The 8,001-nt window shown below is 35.7% G+C and overlaps 1 pseudogene; it reads right to left on the bottom strand.

Moving 5' to 3' along the window:
* Positions 1 to 6,589: 6,589 nt before the first annotated feature.
* LOC124516422 (complement component 1 Q subcomponent-binding protein, mitochondrial-like) lies at positions 6,590 to 7,629 on the bottom strand (annotated as a pseudogene).
* Between the last annotated feature and the right edge of the window lie 372 nt (positions 7,630 to 8,001).

Consider the following 8,001-nt stretch of genomic DNA (forward strand, 5'->3'; position numbering starts at 1 on the left):
AGAATATTAAAAAGAAAACTATATGCCAAAAAACTGTATAACCTAGAAGAAATAAATAAATTCCTAGAAACATATAACCTCCCAAAACTGAATCAGAAAGAAGTGGAAAATTTGAACAGACTAATTACTTGCAATTAAATTGAATCAATAATCAAAAAATCCACAACAGAGAAGGAGGCAAACCATAAGAGACTCTTAAATACAGAGGACAAACTGAGGGTTGATGGGGGTGGAAGAACAGGGAGTTGGGGAAAATGGGTGATGGGCATTAAGGAGGGCACTTGTTGGGATGAGCACTGGGTGTTGTATGTAAGTGATGTATCATGGGAATCTACTCCTGAAGCCAAGAGCACACTGTATATACTGTAAGCTAAGTTGACAGTAAATTATATAATAATAAAAAAAGAAAAAGAAAAAAGTTAACAGCAAAGTCCAGGACCAAATAGCTTCACAGGTGAATTCTATCAAACATTTAAAGAGCAGTTAATATGTATTCTCAAATTATTCCAAAAAACAGAAGAGGAAGGAAGTCTTCCAAATTCATTCTATGAGGCCAGCATTACCCTGATACCAAAACCAGATAAAGACACTACAAAAAAGAGAAAATTATAGGCCAATATTCCTGATGAAGACAGATGCAAAAATCTTCAACAAAATATTAGCAAAATGAATCCAACAATACATTAAGCAAAATCATTCATCACAATCAAATGGAATTTATTCCAAGGATTCAAAGGTGGTTCAATAATCACAAATCAATCAACATGATATATTACATTAATAAGAGGGAGGATAAAAAGCATATGATCATCTCAATAGATGAAGAAAAAGCATTTGACAAAGTACAACATCCATTCATGATAAAAACTCTCAACATAGTAGGTTAAGAGGAAACATACCTCAACATAATAAAGATCATATATGAAAACCCACAGCTAACACGATATTCAAAGGTAAAAAAATGAGAGTTTTTCCTCTAAGACCAGGAACAAGATAAGGATGTCCACTCTCACTACTTTTACTAAGCATAGTACTGGAAATCCTAGCCACAGCAATCAGATAAGAAAAGGAAATAAAACGCATCCAAATTAGTAAGGTGGAAGTAAATTTTTCACTATTTGCAGATGACATGATACTATATATAGAAAACCCTAAAAAATTATATACAATAGAAAATCACATTCATTCCCATTTATGCATTCACTTATCAAATACCCAAAACTTAAGATTTGCAAGAAAATTGACCTTTCTTTAATTTTTACCTGGAAGGAAACCAATCACTAGTCAATTAGTGAGTCACCCCTGCACCATCTCACATTAGAGCAAAACACATGGACTTAAGCAACTCAAGACAATTAGAGGAGGGTCTGTCCTTGGTTTGCTTTGGATAATGATGTTCTGGTAGTTTCTTTCTGCTTAGGAAAATCTGATGAACTCAAATTTCAACTTGTAAATTTTTGCAACTTAAATATCCAATATATTAAATAATTTAAATTATTATTGATTGGATGTAAAATTGGGATAACTATTGGTGTAGATTTGGGAGTTACTAAAAACAGAGGGTAAGTGAAGCCATAAAGTGGCTGAGTTTCCTCAAAAAGTTTATATGAAACCCAAAATTATGGGTCCAGTATTAATTAGGACTGGACTCAGAGATGAGAAAAATAAAGTCAACAAAGATATTTTCATTCATTGAGAAGTAATTCTTTGTCTGCCTGCCAAACAAGGTTGAAGTCCTAAAAAGAAACCCTCAACCAGAAATATATAGCAATGAAAATTTGTCAGAAATGACATACTCCTGAACTTTGTCTAACCACTTCTATGCATTAGTATAAGCAGGTAAAAAGGACAGCATCATTTTACTCTCCCCCAAAAAACCTGCTTTGGAAAGCTAGCAATTTCCCTTTGCTCTCTTGAGTATATGTGAAACTCTCAAGGCTGTGCCCTGAATATTCACTCAGTTATACATTTTAAAAATTATCATTTAGAAAATAAACCTGGCCTTTATATGATATACACATCCCATCCTTAAGTTCAAAGTTATCCCTGAGTTTTCACATTTCATTCTTCAGTTTTCTAACCACAAATGCCCCCGTTAGATTGGGTCCATGTTATGTCTCAGATTGAGAACTCATTTCAATTACTACACATTAGGTCAAGCCGCTTGCTTCCACAGTCAGGAATGTTTTTGCATCTGCATTTTATCTATCCAAATGTACATCTATTGAGGCCTCTTTAACAAAACCTTCCACAGATTTCAGAACTTCTGGAGCACTTGCTTTCTGAGCACCTGTTGTGCTGCTGTGCTTTTCTGTGCACATGTCTCCTCACACCCAGGAAGGGGAACAAGCTGCTAGAAGGCAGGAAATTTGTTTATTCTTTGTTTACTTTTTCACTTTAACAAATGTATGATGGATCTTATGCACAGTAAACTCTGTGCTAAGCGCTGGGGATATTGACACCCTTAAGACATTCTGTCTACAGTCAGGAATCTCACGGTTATTTGACATCTCCACCAATTTCTGTCTCAGGGGAGACAAATGAGGGGCAGTGACAGATTTTTTTTGACTATGGTTTAACACAGAGGTTCTCATATTTTGATGTGAGAGTACCTCACACTTGGGCTGTGCACATGGAACGGCAGGGAGGGAGAAGTTGGGAACACTGGGAATCAATATTTTTAATATGTACAAGTGATATGTACAATTTTAATACAAAATACAAATTAATATGTACAAGTGATTTAATAGGTACAAGCTCAGCCAGGTTTGAAATCCTCCATCACTGATAAAGACCAAATCCTAGAAATATCACAGAATTAATAAATTCTATAATTATATGGTCTTCTGTATAAGACAGATGTTTATCTTTTAACCTCTGCTTTAAGCAAGATTTTGTTAACATAATTAGTGGCCAATGATAAATAAAACATCTTGAATTTACATTCAAATATTGGCTCTGCTCCTTAATCTGGGACTTTGGGCACGACATCCTACCTCTCTGAGAGTCAAAATGGGGATCAGAATGTTTCAGGATTTTTATCGAGACTATATTTGGATCTTGACATTTCTTATTGGTGTAGATCATTACAATACGCATTTATCAAGTAACAAATAGTGTATTTAGGTCAGGATATTAATTTTCATTACCATGTTTTTATTAAATATCTAAATAGCAAATGTAAATGAATAAGTAAATAAAAGTAAATAATAAATATATAATACTGTTATAATGCTAAAATGTATAAATAAAACTAAATGAATAAATAAAACTAAATAGATAATACTAAATAGTAAATGTATGCTACTGATAATGTAAAAATAGTTACCAAACCCCACAAATACTCCCACTTGCCACCCAACTGTTGTTTTAATAGCTCCTCAATCTATCCCCATTTAGCAACTAAAACTCAGAAGTACTAAGTACTTAATATCATCTCCTGTAAGCTTTTACACAATAGAGACAGCTTTAGTAAAAATAATATGACAAAAATGAATAGCATTTTGATGTATTTTTTATTATTTTTAAATTTTTTTAACATTTATTTATTTTTGAGAGAGAGAGAGAGAGACAGAGTGCAAACAGGGGAGGGGCAGAGAGAGAGGGAGACACAGAAACTGAAGCAGGCTCCAGGCTCTGTCAGCACAGAGCCCAATGCGGGGCTTGAACTCACAAACCCTGAGATCATCACCTGAAACAAAGTCAGAGGTTTAACCAACTAAGCCACCCAGGTGACTCTCTTTTTTATTATTTGAGAGAGAGAGAGAGAGAGAGAGAGAGAGAGAGAGAGAGAGAGAGAATGTGCGAGTAGCAAAGAGGGGCAGAGGGAAAGAGAGAATCTTAAGCTCTGGGATCATGACCCGAGCCAAAATCAAGAGTTGCACACTCATCTGACGGAGCCCCCCGGGCACCCCTGATATATTCTTTTTTAAAGTGATTTATCTATTTATCCTTTCTTAAAGGATTTCAGTATATACGGTCACCGATTTTGGGACCTAGTCTTAAGATTTAAGAGACTTATATCTGTATATTGTACTTTTCTTATAAAATAGTACTTTTGGGTAATGCCATTTGGCATGATTGATTATTTTTATAGAGAAATTTGAAGAACATTTTAGTCCAACATTCCAATTTTTACTTTATTATTTTTATAGTGATTCTAGTATTATTGATAAATTATTAGTGATTAGAATAACTTTAATCTAATACTGAAATAACTGGAGGGACACCTGGGTGGTTCAGACGGTTGAGTGTGGGACTCTTGATTTCAGGTCAGGTCATGATCCCAGGGTCAAAGATTGAGCCCTGTGTTGGGCTCTGTGTGCAGCATGGAGCCCGCTTAAGCTTCTCTCTCTCTTTCTCTGCCACTTCCCCCACCCACTCACTCATACTCTTTCTAAAATAAAATAAAATAAAATAAATAACTGGAAATAATGTTATATTCCTTAAATAATTTAAAAATAGTTTCTGGGATTAAGGTAAGCTAATGTACTGTGTTCTTTACTAAAAATATGCAGACTTTAAGTACTACTCGTCCAGTATTTGTGTCCTTGGGAAATGCTATAATAAATTTGAGTCACATTTTATTCATCTTTAAAATAAGAATTAAATATGCCTTCTCTTTGCCTTACAAGCATGTCACAAGAATTAATTATATCTTTAAAATATATAGAGTTCTTTACCATTTAAAAGTAAATATAAAAAATATCAAACATATTATTATCACAACATTGGTAAGAGATTTTTTTTCCTTAAGGTTTGTTGGGAGGTATCATGTGTTGTAGTTTGTATTCTTAATAAAATCTCTTTTATAGAATTTTAAGATCTTTTAGTTTGATCATGTTTCCTTACTTCATATTTGAAAGGAATGCTTTTATGAAAGAAGTTATCATTTGGAGCTAGCTACATCTACTATTCTTGCTAAATAACACAGCTCTCAAAAACAAAGATTCTTAAATTTAGAGGGTGCCTAAAACATTGGTCCAACTTCTCACTCAGGACGGTATCATCTCTATAACCTGCCTGATAAGTTGCCTTCTAACCCCAATTGGACCTTTACCCAGGGCCACTTCACAGAGCAACGCATTTCATTTTAAAAATGTGGAAATAAACATGCAGTGGAGATCAACAAAGCCAAAAGTTGGTTACTAAAGCCTTATAAAATCGACATGCTTCTGGCAAGATTAACAAGAATAAAAGATGGATGACATAAGCAAACGCCGCTGGAATGAAAAAAAGTGACATAATTACAGCTTTTTTAGAATTGAACAAATAGGATATTGCCAACTTTATATCTATAATTTTGAAAACATATAAAATGATTAAATTAAGAATTTATGTGAAAAGGAGAAATGTACTTAAGGCTAAATGAAGAAACCTAAGATCTTTGGGCCACAGTAACCTCACAAGGTAAGGCCAACTGAAGAGCCTCTGCCTCAGTTTCAAGGAAACTAGGTGACATCCCTGTCTGTGTCTCTGCAACTCAACAGGTTAGTGCTGAAGTCTTAGATTTAAGTTACTGACAAAAATGAATAAAGGCAGCTTGTGATAATATATTAGAAAATAAGTGATAATCTAAAACATTAAGTGTAGGTCAGAATAGGGCTATAAGATGATACTAAATAATTCTAATTCTTACTTTTTCTTAGCTAAGACTTTACTTAAAAATGACTTGAATTATTGACTAGAAGTATTTGGAAAACATGCTTTGAGGAATAGCTGCTTTTCAGCTCTGGTTAATAGGGATGACTGATAGAGCTTCTAATGTTTTAGCAAAAATTTAAAAAGAAACTTATTTGTAAAAGTAAGCACTTTTTAAATTCTGAGAGAATAAAATAATTCAGAGCTTGGTAACTAGAGTCGATAGATCCAAAGATTTCCATTTTATTTTATTTTATTTTTTTATTTTTAGAAAGAGACAGAGAGAGTGTATGAGTTGGGGAGAGTGGGGGGGGGGAGAGAGAGAGAGAGAGAGAGAGAAGCAGGCTCCACACTCAACGTAGAGCCTAGTGTGGGGCTCGATCCCATGACCCTGGGACCATGACCCTGGGACTGCAACCTGAGCTGAAATCAAGAATCAGATGCTCAACTGACTGAGCCACCCAGGTGCTCCAAATGTTTCCACTTTAAACAATTAGATTGTTTTCAGTTTCTTATGAAATTATAGTCATAAAATATGGTTATTTTATTTTCTAAAACATGCTACTATATAACAGTCCTTTGTAGGAGTGTCTGTAAACTCCTTAATTGTTCAGATTTTACTCCTGCCATCAGCATATAGTTAGCTGTAAGCCTTTCAAAAAGAATTATGATACCTTTACAGGAGGCTTGTCAGATAAAATACAGGATGCTCAGTTAAATTTGATTTTCAGATAGACAACAAATCATTATTTAGTATAATTAAATATTGCATGGGACATACTTATGCCAAAAAATATTCACTGTTTATGTGAAATCCAAATTTAACTGGGCACTTTTTTTTTGGAGGAGATAAATCAATTTTATTGTCTTATGTTATACAAACATCTAGGAATACCATATTTGTAGGGAAGAAATAAGTGAACAGTAACTAAGAGGGCAATGGAAATGATTTAAGTTGGATTATTTTTAATGATAATGAATGAGACGAAAACCACTTTGAAGTACGTGTGTGTCTGGCTTCACAGTAGGTTTGTTCCCTGGACAATGCCTGGCATAAAATAAAGGCATTCAACATCTTGTCTGCTCTGTTGGCTCTTGAGATCTCTTCTGAGATCTTGGAGAAAAGCAATGCATTCCTGGTGCTCCAGGGCTGTGCTGAGCTCCATCAACTCACCGGCAAAAGTGTTATCCACACCTCTGCCTGCCACGAAATCCATCAGGTAGTCACTATAAGGCCCAGTCCAGAGAATCAGTGTTGAACGTGTAATTCATGTCCTTCCACACAGACTTGCCGTGGACTGGAAGCTCACCTCCCTGAGGGAGAAAATGTCATTCTCCTTCTCCTTGCCCAGCCTCATCTTTTGGACAGTGACAGTCCAGGAATAGGGCCTTCTTACCAACATTCTTTATAACTTCAACCACAAAATTAGGAGCGGACGTCAATTCAGGTTCCTGTTGTTCAACCTTCTGCCCTAGGGAGGGCTCCTCCTCCCCATCAAATGTCGGTGGGATGCTATTGTTAATGTTGAAAGTGACTGATCTTTTCTCCAGTAACTTTCCACACTAATTTGGCTGGTGTCCCATTCACTTCCAGCTCCCAACCTCCAGACATCTTGGGGAGGGACTTAATTCTTCTCTATCTTCTTTTTCTCCTTAATTTCATCATTCAGGAATGCAACAAAAGCTTTTTCTTCCTGGGTGTGCTGTCGCACCGCAGAGGCTGGATGGTGGGGTGGGTGCAGCGTGGAGCCTGGTGACAGCCGACCCAGCGCGAGGAGCAGTGAGGGGCACATGGCCCAGCAGGGGCAGAATACTGTTGGCAGACCTGTGGGAGCGAAGGTTGACCCAGGCTGAAGATCCCAGCCTGCCCCGCCACAAGTCCAGCCCCTGGGCATCCTGTATTTTTATTTATTAAACCTGACAATCCTATTTTCTAAGTGTTGGTTTTCCAAGAAATGTAATGGATGGTTCTTTCTCAGATTTAACATTGCATAATTCCTACCTGTTACAGTTAGACTTTTTTTGTAGCGTACAATCATTTCTCATTTATTCATAATTCAAACCTTAGAACAAAGAATATCATACTAACTGGGGACACCTGGCTGGCTCAGCCGGTAGAGCCTGTAACTCTTCATCTCCGGGGTGTGAGTTCCCAGCCCCAGGCTGGATGTGGAGGTTACTTAAAAATGAAATCTTTATAAAAAAAATAAAGTAAAAACCTCAACATCTTAATAAAAAATAGCATACTAATTTATCACCGTTTTATTGATGCAGAAACTAAAAATTACAAAATAATTTTCCAAACTTTCCTCCAGATATGGGATTATGAATTATCACTAATAAAACTATAATTGTAAAATA

The sequence above is a fragment of the Lynx rufus genome, unplaced genomic scaffold (genome assembly GCF_022079265.1).
Source record: "Lynx rufus isolate CCGP_SWC_20201006 ecotype Redwood Valley unplaced genomic scaffold, mLynRuf1.p SCAF_2, whole genome shotgun sequence".
NCBI lineage: Eukaryota > Metazoa > Chordata > Mammalia > Carnivora > Felidae > Lynx > Lynx rufus.